This window comes from Bombina bombina, chromosome 6 (assembly GCF_027579735.1).
Source record: "Bombina bombina isolate aBomBom1 chromosome 6, aBomBom1.pri, whole genome shotgun sequence".
NCBI classification, from domain to species: Eukaryota; Metazoa; Chordata; class Amphibia; order Anura; family Bombinatoridae; genus Bombina; species Bombina bombina.
This window is the reverse complement of record NC_069504.1, coordinates 239,358,371-239,375,769: the sequence shown is the minus strand read 5'-3', so window position 1 is coordinate 239,375,769 and position 17,399 is coordinate 239,358,371. Positions and strand designations below refer to the sequence as shown.

The window sequence follows — 17,399 nt, the reverse complement described above, 5'->3', positions numbered from 1 at the left end:
AGAAACTTTTCTACCAAAGGCTGCTTCCGAAGAAGCAAATACATCAAAATGGTAACATTTAGAAAAAGTATGCAAAGAAGACCAAGTTTCTGCTTTGCAAATTAGATCAACTGAAGCTTCATTCTTAAGAGCCCAAGAAGTGGCAACTGATCTAGTAGAATGAGCTGTAATTCTCTGAGGCGGAGACTGCCCAGCCTTCAAATAAGCTTTGTGAATCAGAAGTCTCAACCAAGAAGCCAGAGAAATAGCAGAAGCTTTCTGGCCTTTCCTGGAGTCAGAAAAAAATAACAAATAGACTAGAAGTCTTTCTGAAATCCTTAGTAGCCTCAACATAATATTTCAAGTCTCTTACCACATCCAAAGAATGTAAAGACCTTTCAAGAGTATTCTTAGGATTAGGACACAAAGATGGAACAACAATTTCCCTATTGATGTTGTTAGAATTCACAACTTTAGGTAAAAATGTAAATGAAGTCAGCAAAACAGCTTTATCTTAATGAAAAATCAGATAAGGAGACTCACAAGAGAGAGCAGACAACTCAGAAACTCTTCTAGCAGTAGCCAAAAGAAATAACACTTTCCAAGAAAGTAGTTTAATATCCAAAGAATGCATAGGCTCAAAATGAGGAGCCTGTAAAGTTTTCAAAACCAAATTAAGATTCCAAGGAGGAGAAATTGCTTTAATAACAGGCTTGATACGAATCAAAGCTTGAACAAAACAGTGAATGTCAGGAAGTTTAGCAATCTTTCTATGAAATAAAACAGAAAGAGCAGAAATTTGTCCTTTCAAAGTATTAGCAGACAAACCCTTATCCAAACCATCCAGAAGAAACGTAAGATCCTAGGAATTCTAAAAGAATGCCAAGAATAATCATGAGTTGAACAACATGAAATATAGGTTTTCCAAACTCGATAATACATTTTCCTTGAAACAGACTTACGAGCCTGTATTATAGTTCTAATCACTGAGTCAGAAAAACTTCTATGACTAAACACTAAGCATTCAATTTCCATGCCATCAAATTTAGAGATCTGAGATCCCGATGGAAAAATGGCCCATAAGACAGAAGGTCTGGCCTTAAAGGAGGTGGCCAAGGTTGGCAACTGGACATCCTGACAAGGTCCGCATACCAAAACGTGAGAGGCCAAGCTGGAGCTTTCAGAAACACATAAGATCTTTCCATTATGAACTTGGAGATCACCTTTGGAAAAAGAACCAGAGGCGGAAAAATGTAAGCAGGTTGGTAAAACCAAGGAACTGCTAGAGCATCTACCATCTCCGCCTGAGGATCCTTGGACCTGGAGAGGTATCTTGGAAGCTTCTTGTTCAGACGTGAGGCCATCAGATCTATTTCTGGAGGACCCCACATCTGTACCAATTGAAAAAACATCTGGATGGAGAGACCACTCTCCCGGATGTAAAGTCTGACGACTGAGATAATCTGCTTCCCAATTGTCTACTCCTGGGATATGAATCGCAGAAATTTGACAAGAGTTGGACTCCGCCCAAGGAAGTATCAGAGATACTTCTTTCATTGCTGAAGGACTGTGAGTCCCCCCTTGATGATTGACATATGCCACTGTAGTGATATTGTCCGTTTGAAATTGAATATAAAGTTCTCTCTTCAATAGAGGCCAAGCCTGAAGTGCTCTGAAAATAGCACAAAGTTCTAAAATATTGATTGGTAACCTCGCCTCCTGAGGTTCCCAAACCCCTTGTGCTGTCAGAGACCTCTAGACAGCTCCCCAAGCTGTAAGACTTGCATCTGTTGTGATCACAGTCCAGGAAGGACGAACAAAGGAGGCCCCTTGAACAATAAGGTCATGGTTTAACCACCAAGTCAGAGAGTGTTGAATGTTGGGATTGAAGTATATCAACTGTGATATCGGAGTATAATCCCTGCACCATTGGAGCAACATGCAAAGCTGAAGAGGTCTCATATGAAAATGAGCAAAGGGGGTTGTGTCCAATGCTGCAATCATGAGACCTAAAACTGCCATGCACATAGCCACTGAAGGGAATGATAGAGACTGAAGGTTTAGACAAGCTAACACTAACTTGTCTGTCAAAGAAAAAGTAATGGACACTGAATCTATGTGTAAACCTAAAAAGGTGGCCTTTGTCTGAAGAATAAAGAAATTATTTTGTAAATTGATCCTCCAACCATGTCTTTGAAGAAACGACAAAAGTTGTTTCTTGTAAGATTCTGCTAAATCTAAAGATTGAGCTAGTATCAAGATATTGTCCAAATAAGGAAACACCACAATACCCTGCTCTCTGATTACAGATAGAAGGGCACAGAGAGCCTTTGAAAAACATAATTTATGTAAGAACTTACCTGATAAATTCATTTCTTTCATATTAGCAAGAGTCCATGAGCTAGTGACGTATGGGATATACATTCCTACCAGGAGGGGCAAAGTTTCCCAAACCTTAAAATGCCTATAAATACACCCCTCACCACACCCACAATTCAGTTTAACGAATAGCCAAGAAGTGGGGTGATAAGAAAAAAGTGCGAAAGCATATAAAATAAGGAATTGGAATAATTGTGCTTTATACAAAAAAATCATAACCACCACAAAAAAAGGGCGGGCCTCATGGACTCTTGATAATATGAAAGAAATGAATTTATCAGGTAAGTTCTTAAATAAATTATGTTTTCTTTCATGTAATTAGCAAGAGTCCATGAGCTAGTGACGTATGGGATAATGACTACCCAAGATGTGGATCTTTCCACACAAGAGTCACTAGAGAGGGAGGGATAAAATAAAGACAGCCAATTCCTGCTGAAAATAATCCACACCCAAAATAAAGTTTAATGAAAAACATAAGCAGAAGATTCAAACTGAAACCGCTGCCTGAAGTACTTTTCTACCAAAAACTGCTTCAGAAGAAGAAAATACATCAAAATGGTAGAATTTGGTAAAAGTATGCAAAGAGGACCAAGTTGCCGCTTTGCAAATCTGATCAACCGAAGCTTCATTCCTAAACGCCCAGGAAGTAGAAACTGACCTAGTAGAATGAGCTGTAATCCTCTGAGGCGGAGTTTTACCCGACTCAACATAGGCAAGATGAATTAAAGATTTCAACCAAGATGCCAAAGAAATGGCAGAAGTTTTCTGGCCTTTCTAGAACCGGAAAAGATAACAAATAAACTAGAAGTCTTTCGGAAAGACTTAGTAGCTTCAACATAATATTTCAAAGCTCTAACAACATCCAAAGAATGCAACGATTTCTCCTTAGAATTCTTAGGATTAGGACATAATGAAGGAACCACAATGTCTCTACTAATGTTGTTGGAATTTACAACTTAGGTAAAAATTCAAAAGAAGTTCGCAACACCGCCTTATCCTGATGAAAAATCAGAAAAGGAGACTCACAAGAAAGAGCAGATAATTCAGAAACTCTTCTGGCAGAAGAGATGGCCAAAAGGAACAAAACTTTCCAAGAAAGTAATTTAATGTCCAATGAATGCATAGGTTCAAATGGAGGAGCTTGAAGAGCCCCCAGAACCAAATTCAAACTCCAAGGAGGAGAAAGTGACTTGATGACAGGCTTTATACGAACCAAAGCTTGTACAAAACAATGAATATCAGGAAGAATAGCAATCTTTCTGTGAAAAAGAACAGAAAGAGCAGAGATTTGTCCTTTCAAGGAACTTGCAGACAAACCTTTATCCAAACCATCCTGAAGAAACTGTAAAATTCTCGGTATTCTAAAAGAATGCCAAGAAAAATGATGAGAAAGACACCAAGAAATATAAGTCTTCCAGACTCTATAATATATCTCTCTGGATACAGATTTACGAGCCTGTAACATAGTATTAATCACAGAGTCAGAGAAACCTCTTTGACCAAGAATCAAGCGTTCAATCTCCATACCTTTAAATTTAAGGATTTCAGATCCTGATGGAAAAAAGGACCTTGAGACAGAAGGTCTGGTCTTAACGGAAGAGTCCACGGTTGGCAAGAGGCCATCCGGACAAGATCCGCATACCAAAACCTGTGAGGCCATGCCGGAGCTACCAGCAGAACAAACGAGCATTCCTTCAGAATCTTGGAGATTACTCTTGGAAGAAGAACTAGAGGCGGAAAGATATAGGCAGGATGATACTTCCAAGGAAGTGATAATGCATCCACTGCCTCCGCCTGAGGATCCCGGTATCTGGACAGATACCTGGGAAGTTTCTTGTTTAGATGAGAAGCCATCAGATCTATTTCTGGAAGTTCCCACATTTGAACAATCTGAAGAAATACCTCTGGGTGAAGAGACCATTCGCCCGGATGCAATGTTTGGCGACTGAGATAATCCGCTTTTCAATTGTCCATACCTGGGATATGAACCGCAGAGATTAGACAGGAGCTGGATTCCGCCCAAACCAAAATTCGAGATACTTCTTTCATAGCCAGAGGACTGTGAGTCCCTCCTTGATGATTGATGTATGCCACAGTTGTGACATTGTCTATCTGAAAACAAATGAACAACTCTCTCTTCAGAAGAGGCCAAGACTGAAGAGCTCTGAAAATTGCACGGAGTTCCAAAATATTGATCGGAAATCTCACCTCCTGAGATTCCCAAACCCCTTGTGCCGTCAGATACCCCCACACAGCTCCCCAACCTGTAAGACTTGCATCTGTTGAGATTATAGTCCAGGTCGGAAGAACAAAGAAGCCCCCTGAACTAAACGATGGTGATCTGTCCACCATGTCAGAGAGTGTCGTAAAATCGGTTTAAAGATATTAATTGAGATATCTTGAGTAATCCCTGTACCATTGGTTCAGCATACAGAGCTGAAGAGGTTGCATGTGAAAACGAGCAAAGGAGATCGCATCTGATGCGGCAGTCCTAAGACCCAACATTTCCATGCATAAGGCTACCAAAGGGAATGATTGTGACTGAAGGTTTTGACAAGCTGATATCAATGTTAAACTTCTCTTGTCTGACAAGGACAGAGTCATAGACACTGAATCTATCTAGAAACCTAAAAAGGTCACCCTTGTCTGAGGAATCAATGAACTGATTGGTAAATTGATCCTCCAACCATGAACTTGAAGAAACAACACAAGTCGATTCGTATGAGATTCTTCGAAAATGAGAAGACTGAGCAAGTACCAAGATATTGTCCAAATAAGGAAATACCAAAACCCTGTTCTCTGATTACAGAAAGAAGGGCACCGAGAACCTTTGAAAAAAATTCTTGGAACTGAGGCTAGGCCAAACGGTAGAGCCACAAAACCGGTAATGCTTGTCTAAAAAGAGAATCTCAGACACTAAAAGTGATCTGGATGAATCGGAATATGCAGATACACATCCTGTAAATCTATTGTAGACATATAATGCCCTTGCTAAACAAAAGGCAGGATAGTCCTACAGTAACCATCTTGAATGTTGGTATCCTAACATAACGATTCAATAATGATAGATCCGGAACTGGTCTGAAGGAATTGACCTTCTTTGGTACAATGAAGAGATAAAATAAAACCCCAGCCCCTGTTCCAGAACTGGAACTGGCATAAATACTCCAGCCAACTCTAGATCTGAAACACATTTCAGAAATGCTGAGCCTTTGCTGTGTTAACTGGGACACGGGAAAGAAAAAAATCTCTTAGTAGGAGGCCTTAACTTGAAGCCAATTCTGTACCTTTCTGAAACAATGTTCTGAAACCAGAGATTGAGAACGGAATTGATCCAAATTTCTTTGAAGAAAACGTAATCTGCCCCATACCAGCTGAGCTGGAATAAGGTCCGCACCTTCATAGGTACTTAGGAGCTGGCTATAGGTTTCTATAAGGCTTGGATATATTCCAAACTGGAAATAGTTTCCAAACTGATACCGCTCCTGAGGATGAAGGATCAGGCTTTTGTTCCTTGTTGTGAGGAAAGGAACGAAAATGATTATTTACCCTGGAAAGAAAGGGAAAGCAAAGTTGACTTAGAAGACATATCAGCATTCCAAGTTTAATCCATAAAGCTTTTCTAGCTAAAATAGCTAGAGACATATACCTGACATCAACTCTAATGATATCAAAAGATGGTATCACCAATAAAATTATTAGCATGTTATAGAATAATAATAATGCTATAAAATTATGATCTGTTACTTGTTGCGCTAAAGCTTCTAACCAAAAAGTTGAAGCTGCAGCAACATCCGCTAAAAATATAGCAGGTCTAAGAAGATTACCTGAACATAAGTAAGCTTTTCTTAGAAAGGATTCAATTTTCCTATCTAAAGGATCCTTAAATGAAGTACTATCTGCCGTAGGAATAGTAGTACATTAGCAGGAGTAGAGACAGCCCCATAACCTTAGGGATTTTTGTCCCAAAAAACTCTAATCTGTCAGATGGCACAGGATATAATTGCTTAAACGTCTAGAAGGAGTAAATAAATTACCCAAATTATTCCATTCCCTGGAAATTACTTCAGAAATAGCATCAGGGAGAGAAAACACTTCTGGAATAACTACAGGAGATTTAAAAACCTTATTTAAACGTTTACATTTAGTATCAAGAGGACCAGAATCCTCTATTTCTAATGCAAATAATACTTCTTTAAGTAAAGAACGAATAAATTCCATCTTGAACGGATACAAAGATTTATCAGCATCAACCTCTGAGACAGAAACCTCTGAACCAGAAGAACCATTATCAGTATCAGAATGATGATGTTCATTTAAAAATTCATCTGAAAAAAGAGAAGTTTTAAAAGACTTTTATGTATACTAGAAGGAGAAATAACAGACATAGCCTTCTTAATGGATTTAAAAAATAAAATCTCTTATGTTATCAGGAACACTCTGAAAATTAGATGTTGACGGAACAGCAACAGGTAATGTAACAGTACTAAAGGAAATTTTATCTGCATTAATAAGTTTGACATGACATGCAATACAAACAACAGCTGAAGAAACAGATACCAAAAGTTTACAGCAGATACACTTAGCTTGGTAGCTCCAGCACTGGGCAGTGATTTTCCTGAAGTATCTTCTGACTCAGTTGCAACGTGGAACATCTTGCAATATGTAATAGAAAAAAACAACATATAAAGCAAAATTGATCAAATTCCTTAAATGACAGTTTCAGGAATGGGAAAAAAATGCCAGAGAACAAGCTTCTAGCAACCAGAAGCAATAAATAATGAGACTTAAATAATGTGGAGACAAAAATGACGCCCATATTTTTTAGCGCCAAAAAAGACGCCCACATTATTTGGCGCCTAAATGCTTTTGGCGCCAAAAATGACGCCACATCCGGAACGCCGACATTTTTGACGCAAAAAAACGTCAAAAAATGACGCAACTTCCGGTGACACGTATGACGCCGGAAACAGAAAAAAAAAAAAATTTGCGCCAAAAAAGTCCGCGCCAAGAATGACGCAATAAAATGAAGCATTTTCTGCCCCCGCGAGCCTAACAGCCCACAGGGAAAAAGTCAAATTTTTTAAGGTAAGAAAAAATGATTGAAACAAATGCATTTATCCCAAATATGAAACGGACTGTCTGAAAAATAAGGAATGTTGAACATTCTGAGTCAAGGCAAATAAATGTTTGAATACATATATTTAGAACTTTATAAACAAAGTGCCCAACCATAGCTTAGAGTGTCACAGAAAATAAGATTTACTTACCCCAGGACACTCATCTACATGTTTGTAGAAAGCCAAACCAGTACTGAAACGAGAATCAGCAGAGGTAATGGTATATATAAGAGTATATCGTCGATCTGAAAAGGGAGGTAAGAGATGAATCTCTACGACCGATAACAGAGAACCTATGAAATAGACCCCGTAGAAGGAGATCACTGCATTCAAATAGGCAATACTCTCTTCACATCCCTCTGACATTCACTGCACGCTGAGAGGAAAACCGGGCTCCAACTTGCTGCGGAGCGCATATCAACGTAGAATCTAGCACAAACTTACTTCACCACCTCCATCGGAGGCAAAGTTTGTAAAACTGAATTGTGGGTGTGGTGAGGGGTGTATTTATAGGCATTTTAAGGTTTGGGAAACTTTGCCCCTCCTGGTAGGAATGTATATCCCATACGTCACTAGCTCATGGACTCTTGCTAATTACATGAAAGAAAGATTCTCGGAGCTGTCGCTAAGCCAAACGGAAGAGCGTCAAATTGGTAATGCTTGTCTAGAAAAGAGAATCTCAGAAACCGATAGTGGTCTGGGTGAATTGGAATATGAAGAGAAGCGTCCTGTAAGTATATTGTTGACATGAAATGACCTTGCTGAACAAAAAGCAAAATAGTCCTTATAGTCACCATCTTGAAAGTTGGGACTCTTACAAAATGATTTAAAGTTTTCAGATCCAGAATTAGTCTGAATAAGTCTTCCTTCTTTGGGACAATGAACAGATTTGAATAAAAACCCAAACCCTGTTCCTGTAGAGGAACAGGAACATTCAACCCTGAAAGCTCTAGATCTGAAACAAAGTTCAGAAAAGCCTGAGCCTTCACAGGGTTTGTTGGAACATGGGAAAGAATCTTTCCATGGGAGGTCTTATTCTGAAACCTATTCGATACCCCTGAGAAACAACATCCTGAATCCACTGATTTAAGACAGAATCTGCCCAAATGTCTTGAAACAATTTCAATCTGCCCCCCACCAGTTGAACTGGTTTGAGGGCCGCACCTTCATGCAGTCTTAGGGGCTGTATTTGGTTTCTTGGATTTATTCCAATTTGTGGATGGTCTCCAATTAGAACCAGAAGCCCCACCCCCACCCCCGTGATAGTGGAGATAATAGAATCCAACTGAAAACCAAATAAATTATTACTTTGAAAAGATAAAGATAGTAATCTAGATTTAGACACCATATCACCATGATTTAAGCCATAAAAAGCTCTTCTAGATAGAATACATAGAAAAATACATAGATTTAATATCAATCTTATTAATATCAAATATAGCATCACAAATTAAATGATTAGCATTTTGAAATAAAAGAACAATACTAGACAAATCAGGATCTGATAACTGCTGTACTAGACTGTCCAACCAAAACGTTGAAGCAGCAGCAACATCAGCTATAGAAATAGCAGGTCTAAGAATATAGCCAGTATGTAAATATGCCTCCCTAAGATAAGATTCAATCTTCCTATCTAAGGGATCCTTAAAAGAAGTTTTATCCTCCATAGGAATAGTAGTACGTTTAGCAAGAGTATAAATAGCGCCATCAAACTTAGGAACTTTTCCCCAAAGCTCTAAATTGGACACATGTAAAGGATACAATTTTTTAAACCTAGAAGAAGGATTAAAAGTAGTACCAGGCTTAGACCATTCCTTAGTAATAACTATAAATAGCATCTGGAATAGGAAAAACTTCAGAGGTAACCTCAGAAGTTTTAAAAACAGAATTCAAACGTTTGCTATTCTTGTTATCAAGAGGACTAAATTCCTCAATACCCAAAGTAAACAATACTTCCTTTAAAAAAGAACTGATATATTGCATCTTAAAAAGAATGGATGATTTATCAATTTCAGAGTCTGAAGTAGGATCCTCTGAGCCAGAGAAATCCTCATCAGCAGAAAATACTTCAGTATGTTGTTGATCAATACAAACTTCATCAGAATTAAGAGAAGTAGGGAGAGACCTTTTACATTTATTTGAAGACAGAATAGCAGTCATAGCCTTCTCTATGGCTGCAGCAATATAATCTTTTATATATACAGGAATATCATGAACATTTGACTGTGAAGGTTTAAAAGTTGATGCATTTGCACTTATAGAAACATTATCAGCATGAAACAATTTCTCATAACAAGTGCCACATACTTGAGCTGAAGAAGGAAGATCAGCCAATTTACAACATACACACTTAGCTTTGGTAGATTTGATTTCAGGCAACTTGGTTCCTACAGTAACATCAGAGGCAGGATCAGTTTGAGACATCTTAAAAAATGCAAAAAAAGGAAAAAATAACATTTAAACAAAATATTCAATTTCCACAAAATAGCAGTTTCAGGAATGGGGAAAAATGCTTATATGAAAAACAAAAGCAAATATCATAGCCCTATGTAACAAATGAAAGCAGAGAGCAAAAGAGGGAGAAACCTAATATAAAAAAAAATGTTTGGCACCAAAAATAACGCTAACAAAGTTGAAGCAAATTCTGAGAAAAAAAAAACTTTTGGCGCCAAGGTTAACAGGAAATAACATATTTGCATCATAACAGACGCAACTTCGCGCCAAAAAAAATTTGCGTCAAAAAAGACGCAAAAATTGCGTGACTCGCGTCACAACAAACCCAAAATTCACGCCAAGAATGACGCAATAAATAGATGCATTTTGCGCCATCACAAGCCTAATTTGCCCGTGAAAAAAATGAAAAAACAGAAGAGACGTTACAACAAGCTGGAACCCCAGGTAAGAAAAAATTTCTCACAAACTTAATTTTCCATGCTAAACTGTTAGACTGCAATGGGAAATAAACATAGACCTGATGGCAAATATATGCAATATATATTTAAAACTTTAAAATATTAAGTGCCAAATATAGCTGAGAGTGTCTAAAAAAAGATATATACTTACCCTGAAGACACCCATCCAAACCAGTACTGAAACATATCAGCAGAGCTAATGGTAGAGGAGTATAATGTCTATCTGTAGGGAGGTGGCAGATGAATCCTCACATCCGAATTTACAGAGAGCATTAGAATAGATTTCCCATAGGTGAAAACATGGCATCATTAGGCAGATACTCCCTTTACATCCCTCAGACAAACACTGTACTTTGAGAGGATCTGGGCTTCAAAATGCTTAGAAGTGCCTTTCACAGAAGAAATCAAGCACGACTTGCTTCACCATCTTCCAACGAAGGCAAAGTTTGTAAAACTGAAGTATGAGTGAGGTGGGAGGTGTATTTATAGGCATTTTAAGGTTTGGAAAACTTTGCCCCCTCCAAGTAGGAATGTATATCCCATACGTCACTAGCTCATGGACTCTTGCCACTTACATGAAAGAAATATAAATTGCCCTAGTGACCAACAATAAAATGCCACACTTATAATAACATTCTAAATATGCTCCGACAGTAAATGGTGTTCCCTTTGTCCCAACTGACACACTCACACATTTCTTTTACTAGAGATATTATCAGTGTTTATATACCATCCCACAGTAATGTGTAAAGAAATACACTGACCACAATATATGATAATAAATATTTATTATAAAGAAATTATAAGGTAGCCGGGTGAGGGCAGTGTAAAATGTTGTAATATTATAACATTTTCAGTTATTTATAAATTACACTTTAAGCTATCCAACGCACACATTAGTTTAACAATTTAACATGCATTGATTTAATGAAAATATGAATGAAAAGAAATGAATATTGGCTTACATTTTATTTAAATTTATTTAATTGCTGTACTAAAAATTGTCAATGTTTGCGTATTCGGTGCATTTAGTTTTTGTGCTGATGTAGGCGCTGGGAAGTATGCTGTCCTCGAACCACCTGAACAATATGCTTAAAGGGACAGTCTACACCAGAATTTTTATTGTTTAAAAAGATAGATAATCTCTTTATTACCCATTCCCCAGTTTTGCATAATCAACACGGATATATTAATATACTTTTTACCTCTGTGATTACCTTGTATCTAAGCTTCTGCAGACTGCCCCCTTATTTTAGTTTTTTTGACATACATGCATTTTAGACAAATCAGTGCTGACTCCTAGGTAACTCCATGTGCGTGAGCACAATTAGCTATATCTCACACATGAACTGATGCCCTCTAGCTGTGAAAAACTGTCACAACGCCATGAGATAAGAGGCGGCTTTCAAGGGCTTAAAAATTAGCATATGAGCCTATGTAGGTTTAGCTTTCAACAAAGAATACAAAGAGAATAAATCAAATTTGATGATAAAAGTAAATTGGAAAGTTGTTAAAATTGCATACCCTATCTGGATCATGAAAGTTTAATTTTGACAAGACTGTCCCTTTAATATACTCATCATAACTGGAGACCAGGGATGCATAGACTAGTCATGCAACCCCCACTAGACCACAGGTGATCAAAGATTACTTGTAATAAATAAATACAAAAGACTGGAAGCTTCTTGCCATAGATCTAACAAATGTTGGTACCCGAGGCCCAAAAGTCAATTATTAATTACATATATGGAATTCAGAATATTTATAACTGTTCTACATGCACGTTTATCAAACGCACAAACACTTCCAATAAAATCCATCTTCTTCCCTAAGGGTTATTTTGCATCCTTGATTACATCATAATCATTCTCACTCAATGTAATTGATTTTGCTTCATAAAAACCTGCTAAAAAGGTAATTCAGTCTACAGATAACACAATATGACTGTTTCCATAGCTCCAGATTTGTTTAATGTGCTTTATACCACGGGAGGTTAACACTGTCAAATAACAGGCAGAACAGATGTGACATAAGGTTATGAGCAGTAGATACTATGAGGAGAGATTCTAATCTGTGCTAAACTATATAATGAGCTTTCCAAAGCCCAGACAACATAATTCAAATAAAATGACATTTCAAGTTAAAGGTGCAGCTCAACATAAAAGTTCTGAAAATGAGTTTCCAAAGTTTTGTTGTAATGTGTAAGGGATATACTGAAAAGACAGTAGTGACTAAGTGTCTAATCACGCACACTAATATTTTCTTTGATAGATTTATATGCGGTATGTTATTTTTTGTATATTATGTATAATGCTCCTAATTATTTATACTGTATTATTTTCTTACTTACTTTCCTCGGGTGACGTTTTGTACTGGCACCTAATAAGGACTGTTGCTGCATGGCTCACTATTTCTTATGTGTGGGCATGCACACTAAAACTGACATGATGATTCCCTAATCTAAGCTTTTGTTATCTACAACATATAGAGCAGGTGCCACTGCTCTATACATCACTACAATACAGAAAAGGCAAATGTAAGGAGGAAGAGGATAGATAAATAAACAGAATATATAAAGTCACAAAATTATTATAGCAGCGTAGTTGTGAATGGCAGTTTCTATAGGTACATTGAAACATCCTACGCGTTTCATGCTGCCCCTGACAGAGTGCCTTATGGCATGAAACGCGTAGGATGTCTCTTGTGAGCCTGAACGACTGTGTTTCTCTACATTAATCTACAATAAAGCTCTACATTGTTTGCCCCACATGTAGATCTATCCTTTGATTGCCAAAAATGGAGAGTCCGAATGATCACGCAAAGTTCTAGAACGTTTATGGGTAACCTTGCCTACTGAGGAGACCCCACTCCCTGTACCCTCCGGAACTCCCAAACAGCACCCCAACCTTTTAGACTTGCGTCTGTAGTGATCACGGTCCAAGAAGGCCAAAGAAAAGAGACTCTAAGGGTCAAAAAAGGACTGTCCCTCTACCATGAGAGAGAGTAAAATGAGTAAAAAGTTACTGTGCTGATGCTGCTACCATAAGAATCAAAAGAGAGAGAGAACAGCACTCCTGAGATAGAACAAAAGCTAGAATAACTTCCATGCCTGTTCATTTCTAATGCAACTCAGGGTGCGAGTTCTTTTAGCACACTATGACTTTTCACAGAGAAAAAATATCCTGTAGCATATCAGTCTAACCCTGCCCAATTACAGTCCAGCGCCAAAATACCATGCAATTCTTCTTTGAACAAGAGAAACAACATTCCCAGACGATCGTTTCGGCCTTCTGTGGGTCTCGTCAGTGAGGTGCGGTTGTATCTCTAAGGGCATGTGTGCAAGGAGTCCACGTCTGGTTTCTCCCATTACTCTTAGGGAGACCCAAGAGAAATTTGCATAAAAATAAAAAGAGAGAGAACAGCAATCCTGAGATAGAACAAAAGCTAGAATAACTTCCATGTCTGTTCATTTCTATTGCAACTCAGGGTGCGTGTTCTTTTAGCATACTATGCCTTTTCACAGAGAAAAAATATCCTGTAGCATGCATATCAGTCTGACCCTGCCCAATGACAGTCCAGTGCAGAAATACCAGGCAATTCTTCTCTGAAGAAGAGAAACAACAACCCCAGACGATCGTTTCGGCCTTCTGTGAGCCTCGTCAGTAAGGTGCAGTTGTATCTCTAAGGGCATGTGTGCAAGGAGTCCACGTCTGGTTTCTCCCATTACTCTTAGGGAGACCCAAGAGTAATTTGCATAAATATTAAAAGAGAGAGAACAGCACTCCTAATATAGAACACAAGCTAGAATAAATGCCATGCCTGTTCATAAGACCCACTACTTCCATGCACTGAGCTACAGATGGGGAATGCACCATCTGTAGAGAAAAACAGGCTTTTTGTAGTTTGTGTTTGCAAGTTTCCATGAGAAACAAACACATTTGAACAGAGTCTATTATTAATCCCAGAAATACTACACTTGTAGCTGGGGATAAAGAACTCTTGGGAACATTGATATACCATTCATGATCCAGAAAAAAAGGAAAATACCCTCTGGGTATGAGAGGATGCCAAGAAAAAGGACGGGGCCTGGATCAAGATGTCATCCAAATAGGGAGCAATAGAGACTCCCTGTGTTCTGAGCACTATCAACAGAGCCCCTAAAACCTTTGCAAAGATTTGAGGGGGCAATCGCTAAACCAAAGGGTAGAGACATAAATTGGTAATGATTGTTGAGAAAGGCAAATCTCAGAAACTGGAAATGGTCTTTGTAAATTGGGATGTGAAGATAAGCACCCTTCACATCTATAGTTTTCATAAATTGTCCCTTTTGTACCAGGGGGGAAATGGTGTGGACTGTCTCCATCTTGAAAGAAGGAACTCGGACAAATTTGTTCAGGGGCTTTAAATCCAGAATGGGACGATATAAGTTATCCTTTTTTGGAGCAATAAAGAGGTTGGAAAAAAACTTCTTCCTGTTGAGAGACTGGGACTGGTTGTATTACTACCAAATTCTCTAAATCCTGAACACATTGAATAAAGGTAGCTGCCTTAAAGGGACAGCCTACACCAGAATTTTTATTGTTTTAAAAGATAGATAATCCCTTTATTACCCATTTCCCAGTTTTGCATAACCAACACAGTTATAATAATATACTTTTAACCTCTGTGATTATCTTGTATCTAAGCCTCTGCAAACTGCCCCTTTTTTCAGTTCTTTTGACAGACTTTCAGTCTAGCCAATCAGTGCCTGCTCCCAGATTACTTCACGTGCACGAGCACAGTGTTATCTATATGAAATATGTGAACTAACACCCTCTAGTGGTGAAAAACTGTTAAAATGACATCTGAAAGAGGTGGGCTTCAAGGTCTAAGAAATTAGCATATGAACCTCCTAGGTTAAGCTTTCAGCTAAGAATACCAAGAGAACAAAGCAAAATTGGTGATAAAAGTAAATTGGAAAATTGTTTAAAATTACATGCTCTATCTGAATCATGAAAGTTTATTTTGGCCTAGACTGTCCCTGTAACCCCTTAATGACCGGACCATTTTTTCAATTTTCTTACCCTTAATGACAATGGCTATTTTTACATTTCTGCACTGTTTGCGTTTAGCTGTAATTTTCCTCTTACTAGTTTACTGTACCCACACATATTATATACCGTTTTTCTCATCATTAAATGGACTTTCTAAAGATACCATTATTTTCATCATATCTTATAATTTACTAAAAAAAAAAATGATAAAATATGAGGAAAAAATGGAAAAAAAACACACTTTTTCTAACTTTGACCCCCAAAATCTGTTACACATCTACAATCACCAAAAAACACCCATGCTAAATAGTTTCTAAATTTTGTCCTGAGTTTAGAAATACCCAATGTTTACATGTTCTTAGCTTTTTTTGCAATTTATAGGGCAATAAACACAAGTAGCACTTTGCTATTTCCAAACCACTTTTTTTCAAAATTAGCGCTAGTTACATTGGGACACTGATATCTGTCAGGAATATCTGAATATCCCTTGAGATGTATATATTTTGTTTTAGAAGACATCCCAAAGTATTGATCTAGGCCCATTTTGGTATATTTCATGCCACCATTTCACCGCCAAATGCGATAAAAAAAAAAAAAAGTTCACTTTTTCACAAATTTTGTCACAAACTTTAGGTTTCCCACTGAAATTATTTACAAACAGCTTCTGCAATTATGGCACAAATGGTTGTAAATGCTTCTCTGGGATCCCCTTTTTCAGAAATAACAGACTTATATGGCTTTGTGGTTGCTTTTTGGTAATTAGAAGGCCGCTAAATGCCACTGCGCACCCCACGTGTTTTATGCCCAGGAGTGAAGGGGTTAATTAGGGAGCTTGTAGGGAGCTTGAAGGGTTAATTTTAGCTTTAGTGTAGTGTAGTAGACAACCCCAAGTATTGATCTAGGCCCATTTTGGTATATTTTATGCCACCATTTCACCGCCAAATGCGAGCAAATAAAAAAAAAAAAACTTTACATTTTTCACAATTTTAGGTTTCTCACTGAAATTATTTACAAACAGCTTGTGCAATTATGGCAGAAATTGTTGTAAAAGCTTCTCTGGGATCCCCTTTGTTCAGAAATAGCAGATTTATATGGCTTTGGCGTTGCTTTTTGGTAATTAGAAGGCCGATAAATTATGCTGCGCACCACACGTGAATTATGCCCAGCAGTGAAGGGGTTAAATTAGGTAGCTTGTAGGGAGCTTGCAGGGTTAATTTTAGAGATCAGCCTCCCACCTGACACATCCCACCCCCTGATCCCTCCCAAACAGCTCTCTTCCCTCCCCCACCCCACAATTGTTACCGCCATCTTAAGTACTGGCAGAAAGTCTGCCAGTACTAAATAAGAGTTTTGTTTTTTTTTTAAATAAAAATTATAAAATATTTTAGTTGTGATGGACCCCTGCCTTAGCACCAACCTCCCTGATCCCCCCCTCCAGCTCTCTAACCCTCTCCCCTACCTAATTACCGCCATCTTGGGTACTGGCAGCTGTCTGCCAGTACCCAGTTTGGCCCCACAAACCAAACTTATTTTAATTGTATTTATAACTGTTATTTGTGTTTAATTATTTCTGTAGTGTAGCAGCCCCCCCACAATACCCCCACCCCCTCCCCCTCACAGATCCTTTTAAATATAAAAAAAATAAAATAACTTTTTTTCCCCTTACTTTTTCATTGGTGTCAGTGTGGCTAATGTGCGCATGTGCACGTGCACACGCGCATCGTGCACGCGCGCGCACACGCTCCCTCCTCCCACCGGTCAGAGGCACCATCGGCACCATCACTACCGGTGCAGAGAGGGCCACAGAGTGGCTCTCTCTGCATCGGAGTCTTGTAAAGGGGTATTGCAGGATGCCTCCATATCGAGGCATCACTGCAATACCCTCAGAGCTGCTGGAAGTGATTGTGATCACTTCCAGCACTCTGTTAGACAACTGACGTACCAGGTACGTCCATTGTCATTAACTGATTGTTAAT

At 38.3% G+C, this 17,399-nt stretch overlaps 1 protein-coding gene across 3 annotated transcripts in view; it reads right to left on the bottom strand.

The window, feature by feature from the left end:
• The window catches only part of OSBPL8 (oxysterol binding protein like 8), a 760,079-nt gene that overhangs the window by 551,099 nt on the left and 191,581 nt on the right, over positions 1–17,399 (bottom strand). The gene's annotated exons all lie outside the window — the stretch shown is intronic.